Raw genomic sequence first — 20871 nt, forward strand, 5'->3', positions numbered from 1 at the left:
CTAGTGGGTGGGAGCCCTCCTGGTCAAACCTGAAACATCCAATCAGGACAATATATGAACTTGTTACTTATCTTGACATTTTGGAGCTTTTGGTTGAACCTAAGACCATGAGTTTAAAAGAATTTTAAATGCAATGTCTACTTAAAATTTTCTTTCCTGAAATGAATTAGAAGATCCAATTTTTTTTTTTAATCATTTATTTATTTTAATTTGGCTGCACTGGGTCTTAGTTGCTGCATGTGGGATCTAGCTCCCTGTCCAGGGATCGAACCCAGGCCCCCTGCATTGGGAGCGCAGAGTCTTAGCCACTGGACCACCAGGGAAGTCCCAGAAGATCCAATTTTTGAGGAGGAAACCAGTGGAAATGAGAACTATTTGGATGTGTGGTGACACATCGTTCCATTAGAAATGGTTTTTAATCATGCAAATCTCACCCATTTGTGCTCAGACACAAGGCATAGCTTCCTTTCTTTGCCATTCCTAAAAGGTATTTTTCTTTCTTTTTTTGAATGGAGCTGTTCTCTGGGGGCATAGTTACTTTCCTACATTATTACATGACGCTGGAAATATCCTTGACCTGGAAAGTCTTTTCTTTTATCTTAATATGACTTGGAAGAATTTTAGAAATTGCTACTGTCTGCTAAGAAACAGAGTAATTCTATTTTGTTCTAATCCCTGTCCACCTCTGTGCCTTAAAAGCTCAAAGAAGCTTTTGGATTTCTTTATTTAATATTTTCCAACCATCTAAATCTACAGTTTTCAACTGTAAAAAAGCAAGCAAGAGACAGCATGAGAGGATAAATGAAGATTCTTAAGCCCTACCTTCCTTGTGCATCTGTGATCACGGTGATTGCTTTCTTTTATTATTATTATTTTGGCTGTGTTGGGTATTTGACTCTGAGGGGTTTTCTCTAGTTGTGGCTAGCAGGGGCTACGCTCTAGCAGTGTATGGAGTTTTTAATACAGTGGCTCTCTTGTTACAGAGCTTGGACTCTAGGGTGCACAGGCCCAGTAGCTGCGGCCCCCGCGGGCTCTTGGAGCATGGATGGACGCAGTAGTCGTGGTGCACGGGCTTAGTTGCCCGGTGCGCATGTGAAATCCTCCCGGACCAGGGACTGAACTCATGTCCCCTGCATTGTCAGGTAGATTCTTAACCACTGGACCACCAGTGAAGTCCAGTGATACCCTTCTTTCAAATTTCATGTTCAAAAGCTTAAAGCGAAGTTTGATTTTTGTCCCTCACATGTGTGTGAACTCCTCTTTGAAAATATTCATTTTTGAATCTGGAAAGTGTTGGGGAAAGAGGCAGGATCCTGGGCAGTTTGAAGGGGCCCCACACACCGCCAAGCATCCTGCCTGGGTCAATTAACAGGATGAACCTCCTCCCCAGAATGCCATGCAGGTGTTTCCACAGCCTGCACCTGGACCTAGTCTCAAGCCCCCTAGCCCAGCCTACGAGGTGCAAGACCCCTCCCTTCTCACGGTTCCCAGGGCACCAAGCAGTTCCCCCACCCCTTTCCTCTGCTCTCCCCTCCAGCCTCACCAAACCCTTCCTTCCTATGTGAATATTCACAAAGCACTAGCATATACTTCGAAGCTGCAAAGTCACATGACCACCACACCTTAGCCATCCTTTTATATTCCTTACTCAAGTCCATGCTGAAGTTTATTTATTTATTTTTGTTTTGAATTAGTTTGTTTTTTGCACTATCTCTAACTGTGACTATATCAAATCTTGTCAATGATCTGGCTCATCCAGGGTGTGTAACCTTCTTGGTTGTGACTTCAACTAGATTTTCATAAATGCCCTACACTTTCAAAGAGATGTAAATGCTACAGCAATTAAACTGAGCAGTCTGTTTCTCAAGGCTTTCCTTTACAACATCACCACCAAGACATTCATCAAATGATAGAGGAACGACAACAGTGTGTTTTGGAATGATAAAAAACCACGTTGGATTCACAAACCTACCTGAAAGAGCGTTTCTCCATACAGTCCATCTGCTGTACCTCCCCAGGCTTTGGCTAAAGCGCCATTCAAACTAGGATGCTCAGAAAGGCAGTGGCATCAGGGTTTATATTCCCCTTATAACTCTCTTCTGTTATGGACTAACTGTAGCATCAGTGGGCTTCCCTGGTGGCTCAGATGGTAAAAAAATCTGCCTGCAATGCAGGAGAACTGGGTTCAATCACTTGGTAGGGAAGATTCCCTGGAGAAGAGAATAGTTACCCACTCCAATATTCTTGCCTGGAGAATTCCAAGGACAGAGGAGCCTGACGGGCTACAGTCCATGGGGTCGAAAAGAGTCTGACATTACTGAGGGACTAACACTTTCACTTTTCATTGTACCATCAACAACAACAAAATTCCTTGAGTCTCTAGTTCTCCCTCAAGACCTAGTTTTCCCTCCGCTTCTTTTTTACTTATGTTTTATTCTGCAGAAACGCCAAGTCAAAGCACACTTTAAAATCAGTCGTCAAGAAGAACAATTAAGTCCCCAGCTCTCCCTTCTTCTGATTCTCCAGCCATCTGTCTGCTGGAGATTCCAGCTAGGATGTGGTGTGATCATCATCTCTGAGAGAAAGTTAATCCTCTTCTCTGGAACACACCAGGGCTCTTTTCTCTTTTCTGGCAAAACACAGAATGACATTTAGACAATCCCACTTCCATCCCTGAGATGGCTTGTGCAAGAAAAAGGGGCTGTTTTCTTGCTCTTGACCTTCCTCCCCATTGAAGTGACTGCAAGCAGGTTAGGAGAATGCTAGGTTAGAAATGCCAGCACTGCAGACCCTGCAGGAGGAATCTCCAGCTGAGGGAAGAGCCACTTCTGATGGGTCAGAGCATCCCGTGTTGACCTGTGTGTCATCAGGCAGGCATTGTGCCTAGTTCTGTTTCCTAACACTGCCAGTGGGTGGCAGGTAGGGGAGGTGAATGAGATGAAATAGGCTTTTATTTGGGTCAACTCCAGGACAATTAATTAAGGGCAACTGAGGCACTGGAGGATGGTTTTAGAAAGAAAAACCCTGCTAGGATCACTGTCTTCTCTGATTTCAATTTATCAAAGGAACTATAAAATCCTTAAGATTTTGAGCTCTCCAGATGATTCTATTAGGCAGCCAGAGCTGAGAACCACTGGTCGACATCTACCATTGTATTTATTAATAAAACTTTTAAAGATAGAACAGCAAGCAAGTCCATGTGTTTTTGAATGTATTCAAATAGGTAATTTCTGGAAGCTCACTCCCAGTCCTGAAACCAGTGTGCTAGAGAAGCAGCCATCCCTGGTTGGGTACAGGGCACCCACCACCTCTCTTCTTCCCGCGAATATGTTCTTACAGATGACTTTGCTGCAAGTGAACTCAGAGTGCAAGGGAAGGAAAGATGCCTCAGAAGAACACCACCAAGCCAGAGGGGTGTGGAGGAACACAAGGCATTTGCCTCCTGGAATGGGACACCGATTATTATGGGATGGTTCTGACCTACAGGGGCTTCCCTGGTGGCTCACCCAGTAAAAAATCCACCTGCAATGTGGGAGACCTAGGTTCAATCCCTGGGTTGGGAAGATCCCCTGGAGAAGGGAACAGCAACTCACTCCAGTACTCTGACCTGGAGAATTCCGTGGACTGTAAGTCCATGGAGTCGCAAAGAGTCAGACACAACTGAGCTACTTTCACTTCACTTCACTTCTGACCTACAAACTATATACGACCCCATCCTAGACCTTAGTGAAGTTCCAGATGGATGAGCAACTGAACAACAAAGGAGAAGGCAGCAACCAAGGCTGGGACTCACCAATGGGTCAAGGTCAGTTGGACAGCCCAGTGGTCGGTCACCCTGGGGACAGGGCAGGAACCTCCACCGATCCAGAGTCAATGATTAGAAGAAGTCTTTGGAACTTTACGATGGTCTGGGGTGGGGTTTGGAGGTGGGGGGCCCCAAAGGAGGAGCAAGCCCACCCACTTAACCTTCGGCGGGGGTTGGGGCGGGGGAATGTTCCCAGGAAGCGCCTAGTTCACTGGACATGGTGACATCCCTCACAGGTCACTGAAAGAAGGTGCAAACCAGCAAGAACGCAGTCTTGGAAAATGGAAAGTGTCTGATTCTGTGACCCCACGGACTCCAGCCTGCCAAGCTCCTCTGTCCACGGGATTCTCCAGGCTAGAACACTGGAGTGGATTTCCATGCCCTCCTCCAGGGGATCTTCCCTGCTCAGAGATGGAACCCAAGTCTGTGTTTCCTGCATTGCAGGCAGATGCCTTACCCTTGGAGCCATTGGGGAAGCCCTTGAAAATGGAAGGAAAGTTAAAAGCCTGGCATGGCAAGCCAGGACTGAGCCAGCCCCATCCAGGGTGAGGAGGTTGTTTACCCAGGGACCGGCCCCAGCAGCACCATCTGTTGGTGAGCTCCCTTCCTTAAGGACATTTCACGTGGGATCAGTCAGGTGTTGTTTTAAAAACAAAGAAAGAAAAAAGCTGTTCAAGGACATTTCCTGTGCAGGCGTGGTCACGTGAGGCAGCCGCAGGGGACTGATGGGGGCGGGAGCCCAGGGCCCTCCCTGAGGCTACAGAGCTGGGAACCCAGGGACTCCGTCCTCAGCCAGGACTCTGTTGGGGGCAGGAATTGGGTGGGTCAAGTCAAGGGAAGCCTTCGGAAACTGGACTCAGTGAAAGTTTCTGGATTATCTTTCTACCATACCCTACAGTATTCTTCTCCATTCTTGTTTTTAAAATATACAAATACCTACACACAGAATATACACGCATGCATAGCATGTGTCTGAAGATTTCACTCGTTTCGGGTGAGTGGGGCTGGAAGGGACTTTGGTCCCTTCAAAGATCTTTCTGAAATACAGCATATTTCCTCTCAATTTTACCCAAAGACTCAATTTTACCCAAAGAAGCAATAAGCCTTAACATGGAAGAAGCTTAATTTTGCTAACATCCAGGGATAATAATAATAACTCTATTTATATTAGAATCACTTTCAGTGTTGATATAACTTTAGAGTTCAGGCCATCTTCATGATCTCCTCCTGCTCCCAGACCTCCAAAGTGATCATCAGAAAACACCAGGGTAATTCACACACGCACACACACACAACCCTCCGCCTACAGGAAAAAAGGTCACACCCTTTGGCTTGACACATAGTTCTGCCCCTGTCTGTTTCACCTCCTCAGGTGCCTTCTTTCCTTCGTGACCTTGAACTCACTGTTCCTTATTCCTAAAATTGCCTTTTCTCCTTGATCTGACCTTGAAGCTCTCCAGGATTGTCTTCAAATATTGCCTGGTTCCAGATAATTTCTCATTCCCCAAAATGATCATTATTCTCCTTTCTGTGCCCCCACTTTGTAAATTAGTAAATTCATTTAATGGTCTGTTTGCCTGTCTCTGCTGCTACGTTGCAACCTTAACAAACAGGAACTTGGCGTTCACTAATGGATGCCACCAGAACCTAGCACAGTCTCACAAGTGCTGACTAAGCATCACTGTGATGCTACTTCTCAAGATTTTCATGAGATTAATATCATATGAGTAAGATCTAGCTGCCTAGAATATAGATATAGCTATTAGTATTATACATTTGTTAAATGAATGCTCAAATCTCACTTTATCAAATTTTACTCATATGGTCATGCAGAAAGTTCACATTTAAATTCGTGCAAAGTAGACTCGATCAGAGCAGGCAGAGCCTTGGAATGAGCCTGGAATGCTCACTCACTTGGCCCCTCTACGGCTCAGCTTTCTCACTCTACAGACTCACCAAAAGTATTAGTCACGCCTGCCCCACAAGACAAGCAGGTCCAGGAGTGCCTGCCGATAACATTCCTGGAGTTCTATCACCAGTACTGAAGACTTATTGTGAAACGAGGACCATGTTGCACACAAAAAGAAATGGACATATTCCTGGCTTTCAAAGAGAGCAAGCAGCAAATACAGACATGAGGACAATAACAACAAGCTAGAGTTTGGTGACAGCAAAGTTCATTCACAGCACAAGGGAGGGAGAAGGTGGGAGCTGGGAGCGGCATGGGGGGCGATGCTCAGGTGGATTCTTTGCCTCTCCTGGGCTGTGGGGGTTACGTGTTGCCTTGTTTAGTCCTCATAATAGGGTGAGGTGAAGATTGTTAGCCCATCTTAGAGATCACCGTGGAGACTCTGAGAGGCTAAGTCACTTGACGAAACCATGTTGATGATACACGAGGCTTCCAGTTGTGACACCAGCCTGGTCCCCAAGTGGGATGGGAAGGCCTCCTGAAGGTAGTGGGACCACACGGGAAGGAGTGTCTCGGGAAGAAGGGACCAAGAGGACAAAGATTCAGAGGGTAAAGATAGTTTGACAGAAGGGATAGCCTGTGTTTGTTTGTGTGTGTGTGATGTGGGAGTGGGAACAGGGAGTCATGGCTGAAAAAAAGACTGTGGACCAGTAGACTAGGGCCAGATTGTGGAGTGCTTTGAGTTTCAGGCCTAGGATAAATTTTTTCACTAACGATAATGATAATGAGATATATATGTGTGTCTATATATATATATATGTATATACAGGCCATGGGAGAAGGCAATGGCACCCCACTCCAGTACTCTTGCCTGGAAAATCCCATGGACAGAGGAGCCTAGTAGGCTACGGTCCATGGGGTCGCTAAGAGTTGTATACGACTGAGCGACTTCACTTTCACTTTTCAGTTTCATGCATTGGAGAAGGAAATGGCAACCCACTCCAGTGTTCTTGCCTGGAGAATCCCAGGGACAGGGGAGCCTGGTGGGCTGCCGTCTATGGGGTCGCACAGAGTTGGACATGACTGAAGCGACTTAGCAGCAGCAGCAGCAGCATACAGGCCATACCACATGGCTTGCGGGATCTTCCCCAGCCAGGGAATGAACCCATCCCCCCTCCATCTCTGCACTGGGAGCGCATAGTCTTAACCACCTGAACTGCCAGGCAAGTCCAATAATGATCATTTTTAAATTAATAGTAATAATACTTTGTGATTATCGAGGTGCCTTTCTTATGACCAACTTAAAGGTCTTTCCAATCTGTGAAGTCAAATTCTCCCTATCATTCACTCCATTTTATGAATCTGGAAACTGAGACAAAGAACATTTTAGAAACTTGTGCAAAGTCGTGACACAAGAGGCGCCTTGAACACCTAGTCCCTGGCAATCTGAAATACTCTATGCAAAACTTAACAACATCCGAGCCCTGAGCCTCACTTTTTTCATCTGTAAATTGGACATAATAACATCTATGAAGTGGTCTTAAAGAGCTTTTCCAGCTTTGTAAGATAGCACACGCAGAGGTAGGATGTACAGATAGGGAGATAAGCAGAGTATTTCCTGTCATCCTGGAAATCTCATTAGGGCCCTTTGGAATAGGGGTCTAATGTTCAGAGAGATTTATCTGGAAGACAGAAATCTGCAGCTCAACGAGGCTGTGCTGGTGGGCCCTGGGGGAGGAAACCACCACCTTTGCACATTGAACCACTAACAATTGCTGAGTGTGCTACTTTGCTCCCGCTAGTAAAATCTTGTCAAACAGGAAACAGGTTTTTAAGGCAATGGGGTCCCCGTGAGTTCAAACTTCTGCTTTCAAATGTTCTTCCAAGATGCACAATTGGCACAGACTTACAGGAAATATTTAATTGGAATCGGAAGGCGCTGGCTCCACGGGCCTTGTTTTATATTGTCTGCGGGCTTCTGCTGAAATGACTTCGGTGTGGAAGCAGCGGTCACTCGTTTTTATATTTGCCGATGGGGAGTGAACCCAAAGCAGACTCTGCGGGGGCGGCTGGGGCCCCAGTGCCGTCTCCCCGGCGGTCAGGAAAAGAAAGGAGGAGGAAAACTGTCGCAGGAGAATTACGCTCAGAGAAGAGCCGGGCTGAGACAGACTCCGAGTGACATATTTATGAGCTCAGTATCAGTTGCTTGAGCTGATAAGCATTGGTCATTCGAGGAAGGAAAAGTCACCTTTGTGTATATAAAATATACAAGATTCATAGCCTGAAAGGACTGAACAGGAAAGCATTAGGTAAATAGAGGATTTCCCTTCAACTATAATGTGAAAATTAAATGACTTCAAGAAGGAAGAAGGGAGGTGTTTCTGAGTCAAATGTTGAGAAAACCAGTGATTCCTTAATTTGAAATCAAGCTTAACTGGCTTTCAACCTTTTTTGGCCCACTTCTGAGAACACAGAGAAAAGACATTCCTTCTTCCCAAAAACCCTTTGGTCTAGTCTCCCTTTTGCATGTCCCCTGCTTAGCCTCAAAATGAATACACAAGCTTTAGAGTCTAATGGATGGAGTTTAGACTCTCAGGTCTGCCTTTAACTGCCTCAATGGGATTGGCAAATACTCATTGGAAGGATTGATGCTGAATCTGAAGCTCTAGTACTTTGGTCACCTGATGGGAAGAGCCAACTCATCGGAAAAGACCTCAATGCTTGGAAAGATTGAAAGCAAAAGGAGAAGGGGGTGGCAGAGGATGGGATGGTTAGATAGCATCACTGACTCAATGAACATGAATTTGAGCTAACTTTGGGAAACAGTGGAGGACAGAAGAGCCTGGCACGCTACAGTCCATGGGGTTACAAAGAGTCTGACGCAACTTAGTGACTGAAAATCAACAACCACCAAGTCTCCCTCCTGTATTTGCAAATGATGGTTCATCATCTCAGATTTTTGTGAGGATTAGATGAGAAAATGCATTTTCCATGCCTCCCAAGTGCCTGGCATCTAGGGAGTGTTCTGTCAAGGTGACCTACGATTATCCTGGTACCACAAACTGCTTGTTTTTCCCAGAGTTTTCCAATCGTGGGACACCCCAGAGTTTGGCAGTTATTCTCTCTGCGTGTTAAGAACTTCTCCCAGGGTCCTCCAAAACTAGATTTCGTTTACAAATCTATGTTGGATGGGACTTCACTGGCGATCCAAGGGTTAAGACTTCCCCTTCCGTGCATGGGGTGCAGGCTAGATCCCCTGGAACCCACATGCCTCTGGACCAAACAACCAAAACATTAAACAGAAGTAATATTGTAACAAGTTCAATAAAGACTTTTAAAATGGTCCATATTAAATAAATAGAAATCCATGTTGGAGTCTAGAGCACTTTGATAGAGGAGGGTGGCGGGGGAGGGGATAGAAGAAGAGCTTTTCCTGGAAATCCTCTTCTGATTTAGTTTCCCAGTCCCCAAACTACCTTGATCCCTGGAAATGACCTCCGTACCTTGGCTTTTACAGTGTTCAATGACTCCTGGATTAACCCTCCCAAGGTAGATAAAAGTCCTTCTGCCCTACTCCGACGACCCCCTAAACCTTCCCCTTTCCTTGTTCCCAACTTCCTCCTGGAACCCGCGAGATTCTGGTCTGATAAGCCTATCTCCATTCGAAGTCAGGCTTTGCATATCTCAGAACCCATCTTACTGGGATAATATTCTCCTCTGTGAGCCACTAGCTGACTGAGTCCCCATTCAGGCACCCCTGTAGGTTCCTTCCTGATGAGGGTTTGTGATGAATGTTTTTCCCTCAGGCTGGGTTAGACAAGATATTCTGTCTAAGAAAAAAAGACAGGAAAAGACCTTATCTTTATAGAATCTTCTATCTCAGGGGATAACCTCCTGTCCATTTGCATCCACCAAGTATATTCTCAGAAGCCCCCTTTCAGTGACTCCTGGGTGTCAATGAGCTGACTGCATGGAGTAAACATTACTCACAGAAACCCTTTTTATTTTATTTTTTGACTGTGCCACATAGCTTTCAGGATCTTAGTTCCCCTACCAGGGATTGAACCCAGGCTCAAGACAGTGGAAGTCCACAGTCCTGATCACTGGATCCCCAAGGAATTCCCTGAAGCCTGTGTTTTGTTTCTTTTTCTAGTTTATTCAAATTTTATTTATGATTCAGTGTTTGTAGGTTGTACATTTCAAGGAATTTATCCATTTTCTTTAATTTACCTGATTTGTTGGCATGTAATTGTCTCTTAGATTCTTTCCATATCTGTGGTATGAGTGGTAACATCTTTTTCAATTATTTATTCAAGTCATCCTTTCTCTTTTATTTTTTAATTTTTTATTAATTTTTTTATTGAAGCATAGTTGATTTGCAATATCATGTTAGTTTCAAGTAGACAACATGGTGATTCAGATACTCTTTCCTTATAGGTTATTATAAAATATTGAGTATAATTCCCTGTGCTACAGAGTTGGTCCTTATTGGTTATCTGGGGCTTCCCTGGTGGCTCAGATGGTAAAGAGTCTGCCTGCAATGAGGGAGACCTGAGTTCGATCCGTGGGTTGGTAAGATTCCCCTGGAAACCAGGGGTGTCAACCCACAACTGGAGTGGCAACCCACTCCAGTATTCTTGCCTGGGAAATCCCATGGATAGAGGAGCCTGGCAGGCTACAGTCCATGGGGTCACAAAGAGTCGGACAAAACAGAGCAACTAACACTTTCACTTTGTTGGTTACCTATTTTTTTTAATTGGAGAATAATTAATTTGCAATATTGTGTTGGTCTCAGTGTCAGACTTTATTCTGGGGGGCTCCAAAATCACTGCAGATGATGATTGCAGCCATAAAATTAAAAGACACTTACTCCTTGGAAGAAAAGTTATGACCAACCTAGATAGCATATTCAAAAGCAGAGACATAACTTTGCCAACAAAGTCTGTCTAGTCAAGGCTATGGTTTTTGCAGTGGCCATGTATGGATGTGAGAGTTGGACTGTGAAGAAAGCTGAGCACTGAAGAATTGATACTTTTGAACTGTGGTGTTGGAGAAGACTCTTGAGAGTCCCTTGGACTGCAAGGAGATCCAGCCAGTCCATTCTGAAGGAGATCAGTCCTGGGTGTTCATTGGAAGGACTGATGCTAAAGCTGAAACTCCAATATTTTGGCCACCTCATGCAAAGAGTTGACTCATTGGAAAAGACTCTGATGCTGGGAGGGATTGGGGGCAGGAGGAGAAGGGCACGACAGAGGATGAGGTGGCTGGATGGCATCACCGACTCAATGGACGTGAGTTTGAGTGAACTCCGGGAGTTGGTGATGGACAGGGAGGTCTGGCATGCTGCAATTCATGGGGTCACAAAGAGTTAGACACAACTGAGTGACTGAACTGAACTGAACTGCCATACATGAATATGAGTCAGCTATAGGTATACATATGCCCCTTCCCTCTTGAACCTCCCTCCCATCTCCCACCCCATCCCACCCTCTCTAGGCTGTCACAGAGCCCTGGATTTATAAATCTCCTTTTTCCTCCTCAAGCCTCTCCATGACCTCTGCCGCAATAAAATATATCTCTAGCTTTTAATTTTAAGTCACTGTCTCAGAACTCCTTACGTGGGACTTGCCCCAAATGAATACCTCCAGGGCATCCTAATATTTATTTTTATTTCATACCCCACAGTCCATCAGCAAATTCCAGTTCACCTCTGTTTATGTTTGGAACACTGCTCATCCTCTCCTTTGTTCCTAACCTGGGACAAGCCACCATCATCTCTTACCCGGTTTACTGCCAAAGTCCCTTAACTGGACTCCCCACCTCTACCCTGCCCATCTCGAGTCCATCTCATGCAGCAGCCAGAGGGGCCCTTTTAAAAGTTAAGTCATCACTTCTCTGCTCAAAACACTCCCTGAGTCCCCATCACATCGTGAGAAAATAATGAAGTGCCCTGTGAGGCCCCCTCATCTGCCACTTCATTTTCCGAGGCTTCAGTTACCCTTCAGTCAGAAAATATTAAATACTAAATTCCAAAAATAAGCAATTCATACGTGGGTATGTTTGTTTTGTGTTTTGTTTTTGCTACAGTGAGTGGTTGGCGGGAAGTTAAATGTTAGCTTCTGACCAGGGACTGAAGCCAGGCCCCTGCAGTGAAAGCGCTGAGTCCTAACCACTGGACCGCCAGGGAATTCCCTTATAAGTTTTAAGTTGCCCGCTGTTTTGAGTCATGTGATGAAATCCACTCTGCCTCACCCAGGACGTGAATCATCCAGGGTATCCTACCTATGAGTCACTTAGTTATCAAATGACTATCTTGGTTGGGGCTCCCCTGGTTGCTCAGATGGTAAAGAATCCACCTGCCAGTGCAGAAGACTCGAGCTCAGTCCCTGGGAGGGGAAGATCCCCTGGAGGAGGAAATGGCAACCCACTTCAGTATTCTTGCCCAGGAAATTCTATGGACAGAGGAGCCTGGCAGGCTACCGTTCCAAAAAAGAGTCCAACACAATTTATCGACTCAACAACAGACAACAACGACTATCATGGTAGCACAGGGCTTGTGTTCAGTGACTTACTTTACCTAATAATGGCCCCAAAGCACAAAAGCAGTGATGCTGGCTGTTTAGATACTCTCTTACCGTGGCTAGTTTATAAATTAAACTTTATCACAGGTGTGTATGTGAAGGAAAAACGTAGGATACATAGGGTTCAGTACTATCTGATGCTTCAGACATCCACTGAGGGTCTTGGAATATATCCCTCGAAGATAAGAAGGGACAACTGTACGGCCCACTCAGTCCAACTCCACCCAGGCTCTGTGTACTCCTCTTGTCCCATCTACCATCCTCCCCCTCGATCAGCTCCTTCTGCAGTCACACTAGTCTTTGGGTTCTGTGAATGTGCCAAGCACAGCTCTACCTCAGGGCCTTTGCACGTTCCATCTGCCAAATAGCCCTTCTCCAGATAGCCACATGGCTCACTTCCTCACCTCCTTCAGCACCTTCTTAAAGTCTCGTCATATCAACTAAGCTTTTCCTGACTATTCCGTTTAAAACTGCAACCCCTGCTCTCATATCCTGTATATTCGTGTCCTGACTTATTTTTCTCCATATCATAGGCCACTACTTAACTGGTATGTAGTTGATCATTTATTTAGTTAATTTTACATCTCATATCACTGACCTCACTAGAATGTAAGCTCCAGAAGGGCAGGGGTTTCTGTCTGCACTGTTCCCATATCTCCAGTGTCTGAAACAATGTCTGGTACCCAGGAAAAGCTTTAATCATATTCAGGCTCAATAATTGGATGAATAGGATGAATGCCCTTCCTTCAATGCCTCAGTTCTATGGGAGGCAGACATAATCATTCAGGTCAGAACAGGAGTTAGAACTGGTCTTAAACTCCTTTGATTGTGTTTTACTACCTGTTTGACCTTGAGCAAGACACCTAACCTCAAAACTTTAGGTTCTCAACAGTAAAATGGGAATAATAACTTTACCCATCTCATAGGACTGTGTGGCTAAATAATTTCTAGACAGTGCTTTGTCCAGAACTTCAATAAGTGATAGGTACAGTTATTGTCACTGCTATCATTATTATGAGGTGCCATAAACAACCAGAATAAAACTCCCTAGCCATGGAATGGAAGAAAAAGAACACAGAACACTTTCTAAACTAATTACCAAATAGAACAACTGTGACTCAGGAATGTGTTGGCTTTCTCACTGGAAATTGCTGCGTTTTCATTATTGTAAAGCATACCACTAATAACTTCCTTAGAGAAGCAAAAAAAGGGCATGGCAGGAAGTAGAAAAATATTTTCCAATCACTGCAGACTCCCCGCATCAATCGTTTTCTTCTTGCAGTGGGGTAATCTCAAGTACATGACACAAGATAAACACAGAGCCATGCTCCACTGAATTTATGAAAGGATGTTGTTTATTTTTATCACATTTATTAGACTTGAAAGATATCCTTTAGTTCTCAGATCACCATCGGTGTCCTTGTTTATTTCTGGGCTGCTGAGTGCTTCAACAAATAATAGATGGCTGATTTTCACCTTGTGCAGTCTAGTCAAGTGCTCAAGTGCCAGGGTTGAAGATGGCTCTGGGGGGTGATGCACTGATGTGTTGGGGGCTTATTTTTTTATGTTTTGGCCGTGCTGTGCAGATCGTGGGATTTTAGTTCCTCAACCAAAGATTGAACCCAGCCCTTGGCAGTTAGAGTGCACAGTCCTAGCCACTAGACCACCAGGAAATTCCCTGTTGTTATTGCTTTTTACATTTATATACTATGTATTTTTGTATTTGGCAGCACCAGGTCTTAGTTGGGGCACATGGGATCTAGTTCCCTGATCAGGGATGGAACCCGGGTCCCCTGCACTGGGAGCTTGGAGTCTTAGCCACTGGACCACCAGGGAAGTGTCCCTGTCAGGATTTTAAAACATTTTTTTCTGGTAATTTAAGGCAACCTGGAATTCTGTGAGATTCAAAAAAATAGGAATGGTTCTTCTACTTGCCAGGAGAATCAATCAACTCTGTTAGGCTGTTGGAGCCTACTGGGCATTTTATGAATGGTGAACACACTGTTCAAGACTCAGAGCAGTTTGGCAGTCTGCCACTGCCAATGGGGCCAAGAAATGGTTCTCAGATTCCTTCCCCAGCTATCCCCTGTTCTCCTTTGCCCTCTCAGCACTACTGTCTTCCCTTCTGGAGAAGTCCAACGATGCAGAGGTCATGGCTAGGGCAGTGGAAGTTCGATCACACACGCGTCCTCTCCAGCCCCACAATTCAGTCCGGTGGGGCTACTACACTCTCATTTGTTCCCTCATCTTGGGGTCCCTCTGGTCTACTTCTGCACTAAAAAGGGGGATGAGGGAGTTGTTAGGAAGTGAAGATTTCTCCATCTTTTATCCTTTACTATCCTCTTAATATGTGTGCTCAGTCGCTTCTGTTGTATCTGACTCTGACCCCATGGATCTTAGCCCCCTGGGCTCCTCTGTCCATGGAATTCTCCAGGCCAGAATACTGGACTGGGTAGCCATTCCCTTTTCAGGGGATCTTCCCGACCTAGAGACTGAACCCAGGTCTCCTGCACTGCAGGCAGATTCTTTACCATCTGGAGACAGAGGACACTGAATATAGATATTCTTCTCTTTCATGTCAGAAAAGGCTCTTGATTAAAATAACTTTTAAGGCTGACTATAAAAGGAGACTTAAAATTTCCTGACTGTGCTGAGGATGCAGTGACTTGGGGAACTGAGTTAGGCGAGGTCTCCAATCTTCCCTGTTGCTATCTCACAGCTCCTGCCTCCTGCAACCTCTGGCCACAGCCCAGTGGGCTGCAAAGCACCCAGGACTCAGTCAGCACCCTGTAGATCCAGCTTGGGAAAGCCGCTCAGTCAGCCCAGTCCTCAGTGTCCTCCATTATAAAACCGAGACCTTGGGCTCAGGCACGTTGCAATCCCTCCCCTCTGCAAAGTTCTGGGGTTCTGTCATTGTACAAGCAGTGACACCCCCTGTGGTGCTTTCAGTCCTGAGTGACGCCATCAGTGGTCATCAGGAGTAAAGTGGCCCCTGAATCTAAAACGTTTCTCCTCCCCGTTGTGTGTCCTTGAAGAGTCAGTTCTGTAGAGCCTACCAGGAAGCCCCTGGAGGGAAGGAGCAAGTCCCATACAAAAGGAGTTTCTCTGAGGGCTGAGATCACCGTGGTGTCAGCTCTGGGTTAGAGATCAGAGTCCCTCAGATGGGTCCTGTCTCATCTAACAGCTCCATCATTTAATCACACTTTTTTCTTTCCCCTGAAACCAAAGGTGGGGAGTAGCTGTGGATCAGAGGCATAAGAACAAAGGACACCCTCCCCCACAGAGGAAATACAGTGAGGATTATCCATTTTCAAAGGTACAATAATGAAATACTTTCCTTCCCCTGAACAGGCAATTTTATCAGGGTTCACTGCAGGGGAAACAAGATGCTATTGTCTCGATTTAATTGGCATAATATCTCCCCCTCCTCCAAATGATCGTTCAGACGGCTGCTAAAGGCTTTCTGCTGGAAGATGAAATCTCTTTCAACTTGGCACCTTCATCCTGGCCAGGCCCCTCACATTGCCTTCTCCCAGTGGCTGCCTCCTCTGGGTGCCAGGATCTGGAACATTCTCCAGGTTATTTTTACCCCTCACCTCCACACAGCCTGGGTGTTAAACCAGCCAACAATGGAGCCGCTCCACAGTCCCCACAAAAGTCACAGAATTCCTAAAATTCTTCCTGGATCTGTTCTGAGACTCGGCAGCTGCAGTGAGGGGAGTCCAGAGTGAAGACTCCTAGAGAATTCTATCATGAAGACCTGAACTTTTTTTCTTTTTTTAACTTAAAAGACTTTTTTTAAACTTTTTATTTTGCATTGGAGTATGTGGGTGTGTGTATGTGCTCAGTTGCTCAGTCATGTCCAACTCTTTGGGACCCAATGAACTGTAGACTGCCAGGCTCTTCTGTCCAGGGAATTCTCCAGGCAAGAATACTGGAGGCAGTTGCCATTTCCTTCTTAATCGGAATATAGCCGATTAACAATGTTGTGATAGTTCAGATTGACAGTGAAGGGACTCAGCCATATGTACACATGTATCCATTCTCCCCCAAACTCCTCTTCCATCCAGGCTGCCATAACATGGAGCAGAGTTCCCTGAGCTCCACAGTAAGGACTTGACCTTTCTGTCCCTTGGAATGGAAGAAAGGGAAATGTTGAGTAATCAGCAAAGTATCCTGCTGGCCAGAGCTTTACCCAACCCAATTGATCCATCTCTGTGGCCCCTCTGTCTTATGGCTGGACACCTCAGCCAACAAAGTCAGGTGGGCCCCACCTGGGCAGGGCTGGGCAGCCACTACTGGCATCTCACCACTTTCTGGCTAAGAAAACACAGAAGCCAGCTGTCTGGGCGTGGCAGCTACCTGCCTGCCACCTCCGGGTCCTTCTTTCCAGAGGGATTTGAGAATAGAAACTCGAAAGGGGATCAGGTGGTGGGTTGGAAGGTGTAATCTCCAGGGAGAACAATGCGAAGTCCCAATATCAAGCAGACAGATAGCGGGACACTTGCATACAGAGCTCCTACTGCCCAGATGCTGAGCTCCCTTGATAAGCGAACCCAGGACTATGGATCTCCCACCCCGCCCACTGCTACATCATGCATATTACTGAAGAAGACTCAGATCTCCCGTTAGAACTTCAACCCAACAGCAAGTTAATAAATTCTTACAACTTAAATTAAACTTACTCATAAGACTGCCGTTCAATCCCCCCACCATTTTCCTCTTCCCCACCCACCCCACCCACTCTATTCTGCAACTAGTTAAAGAGGATTGAAATCTCTAGGGTTTTTTCTTTTTTAAATCAGGACTTTCTGCTAAAGATAACTTGTCTCTAACTCAACTTGTCCTGACAGTGCTTTGGCAAAAGTATCTTAAGAACCCTGTTTCTGGTGAGTTGTGAGATCTCTGAGAAGACCTAGTCTCTGAATCAGACTTTTAAACCCAATGTGAATTATCCCAGAAAGACAATAGATTTAAAATCAAGAAACAAAAGTTTGTAGGTGATTTTCTTCTTGTGGTGTTTTGTTTTGGGGGGAAGCCTTGAAAGCTCAAGTCGGGGAATTTCTAACACTATCTTCCACCAGGATTACATTTCACACAAGACACTTCTGACCTCCAGACTGAAAAAGGGAAAAAAAAAAAAGATAACAAGAAAATAAAAACTAACTCATGAAACGAAGCCTGTTTCTTCCATTTGGTTGGAAGAATACATGATGAACTTTCATTTTTAAATTTTAATTCTGGAACATAAGATTACATCATAAGTTTCCCAGGATAAAATCAGTGGCATTGACCCATGTACCAGACCACCATGACACAGGTGTTTGGTTTAAAGGGGCTCTTCAAAACTCTGTGATTCAAAGAAAGGTTGTGGAGGCACATGTCTACGAAAGCTCTCAGACTTATGATTGGAAAGGATTCTTTCCTTTGAAGCCTCCCCAACTTGTGTGAGCAGCTGAGAAAGCAGAGTGACGGTCACCTCATTACATGAAGACCCCTGAGCCAAGAATGACTCAAGCCTGAAGAGGCTTCCTTCTTCAGTCACAGTGATGGCTAGCCCATGTTCACATTCCAGCACACACACACACACACACACACACACACACACACACACAAGCAACAATGGCAGGCATTAGTTGCTCTAAGAAGGGATATTGGACTAGAATGGAAAGAGTTGTAAAATAAGAACTTGTACTTCCAGTATAAGATGGTAAGTCCTGGGGATGTAACGTACAGCACAGTGACTGTACTTAACGATATAGCTGCTAGATCTGAGATACAAATCCTATCATAGAGTGGCAATTACAATGTTACCTGGAAATAAAATGGTAAACAATGAAGTCCCCATGACCACATAACTGCTGCCTCCCCCTTGGCGTCATGCCATCCATTTTCTCCAAGGGTGGATGCTGGGCAAATGGACAGCCCCACCATTCTAGACAATGGCTTATCCATTATCTACCAGAGATGCGGATGTCCCCAGGCCTTTTCCCCAAATCCTGGGTCACTCATGTGTATGTATTTTTCTATTGCCTCTTGCACTCATACATAAATAGTAGTATTACTTACAAACTTCATTTCAGAAAAAAAAATAAAAATAAAAACCTGGGCATCAGATTTTCATTCTTTTCTTCCCCTGTGCCCCCCGTACACTTTTCCGTGGTGACTGGTTGATCTTGTTTACTTTTCTATTTTATGAGCCTTGGCCTTCCTGCTGCCCTCCAGAGCACGGCCACAGTGTGGTTCTCCTCCTGCATTTCCTTGTAACAAGGATGTATTAGTTCCCCTTTTGTAGACACCTAGAACCACCAATGACCTCTTTCATCATGAGGGCTAACACTTTTATTTCCTCAAACTACCTTCTTGGGTTTGTTTTTTAATACTTCTTAAATCACAAAAAAATTGAGTCACGAATCCTAGACATACTGTTCCTGGTGTCTATGTGTCATTTACCAAAAAAAGAAAAGGAAAAGTGGAGAGGGAGCAGATAGTAAGAGAAGTTTAATACCTAAGCACGAATTGGGTGTCAGCTCTTCTCATGAGGATTTAACATCTTGTTTCCAAAAATGCATTCTCAAAAAAAAAAAAAGTGTGTTCTCAAGGGAGGTTAGAGGTAAATTGTCAAATACTTTTGATGCTCCTCTTAGTTAGCAAGTTCCATAATTAACCAATCGTATCAGGAGGGTTTATAGCCCACATTTGTTGCTTTAACTGTAATTGGGTTATTTCACACAAGTCAATGGCTCCAGTCTGCAAAGCCAATGGAGAAGAAGCACGCAGCCATCAGTATCCCCGGCACCATCTCAATTTGCTGTGTCACTCTGAGTAATTCACTTAGCTTGCTGGGTCTCCATTTCTTCGTGCAAAATGGGCTTTCTTCCTGCCTACCCACAACTTAGGGCCATTTCAGGATTAACCAAAGAGTGCTGACAAAGGAGTGCAGCTTGAAGAAAGAAAAGGAAATCACTCATTCACTCGTTCAGCCAGCGTTTCATGTGGATGCAAGCTGTGTGTAAGACATGTTGCCTGGCATACGAATAAGGAGCTGTATTGGGTCCTGCAGCCCTAGACAGTCTTGCTGAGTCATCAAATGGGCCTCACACATCCACGGGGAGGAGTGAGGTAACCATCTGGTGTGAGCCCAGTGATGAAGACTTGTGAGCAACAGTCCTGGGTTTAAACCCTCTTACTTTGTCCCTGTGAGCATGCTTGTCTTGTCAAATGATTATCGAATAAAAATCCTCATTATCAATCGTAGATTGGGAAAACTCAGGCCCTGCAGCCTGAGAGGCGACTGTCGTGATTGTGGGGCCAGTCACCTTTGTAAGCCAAACGGAACTGATGACAGTCCATGTGGGATCATCTGTCAGTTCCTCCTTACAGTCCCAACCTGTCCTGTGATGTGAAATAGCACACTTCTTGCTCCAGAGAAGAATTTGACTTGGAGAAGATGCTGTAAAAGATCCTCTAAAGTTATGAAAGAGACTCATGGAAAATGCTTTTTTCATAATCCAATGGGATTCTTTGCTATTTTTTTTTAAGTGATAAACTCTTTAATCATCTCAACTCGTGCATTTAATAATAAATCTAATCTATTACCAGTTATGGCATAGGTTTCTAGTTATGTCTACAAAGAGACTTTAAGATGCATTTAGACAAAACTTGGAAAAATTCCTTGGTGGTCCAGTTGTTAGACTCAGTGATTTCACTGCTGTGGTCCTGGGTTCAATCCCTGGTCGGGGAAATAAGATTCCACATTTTTTTAAAAATTAATTAATTAAAACAAAAAAAGTAGATTTGGGATTTGCCTGGTGATACAGTGGGTAAGATTCTGTGCTCCCAGAGCAGGCAGCCCAGGTTCAATCCCTGGTCAGGGAACTAGATCCCACATGCTGCAACTAAGACCCAGCACAGCCAAAAAAAAAAAAAAAACCTTGAATAAAACGTGGATCCTAGGGATTGCATGGGGGAAGCCTTCTCTCTGCTCATGAGAGGATTACTCCTAGCTGGTGCTGGGGCATGTGCACCATCTCTGACCTGTCACATTCAGGTTGAACACACAGGCACACACAGGCACAGGAGAAGTTTCTTTTGGTCAGATCAGGGGGTCTCAGTACCCCAAGATCAAGGCAAAATTAGGAGGACTTTTAAAACATCAGGGGATTCCCTGCTGGCTCAGACAGTAAAGAATCTGCCTGCAATGCAGGAGACCGGGGTTCAATCCCTGGGTCCAGAAGATCCCCTGGAGAAGGGAATGGCTACCCAAATCCAGTATTCTTGCCTGGAGCATCCCATGGACAGAGGAGCCTGGTGGGCTACAGTCCATGGGGTTGCAAAGAGTTGGACACGACTGAGTGACTAGAATTGAAAACATTCTAGCATATTTATTCTGATATTATCTATCTACATATGCCTCCCCCCACCAGACTATCTCCTTGAGTCTAGATCCCTCCTTCCTTCCTCCCTTCCTTCCTTCCTTCCTTTCTGCCTCTTTTGCATTTACTTCTAATGTCTAGCTCTATTCCCAGGCATTTGGTAGCTGCTCAAAAACCACTGAGATGGACTGAGCCCAGATG

This window comes from Bos javanicus, chromosome 24 (assembly GCF_032452875.1).
Source record: "Bos javanicus breed banteng chromosome 24, ARS-OSU_banteng_1.0, whole genome shotgun sequence".
Taxonomy (NCBI): Eukaryota; Metazoa; Chordata; class Mammalia; order Artiodactyla; family Bovidae; genus Bos; species Bos javanicus.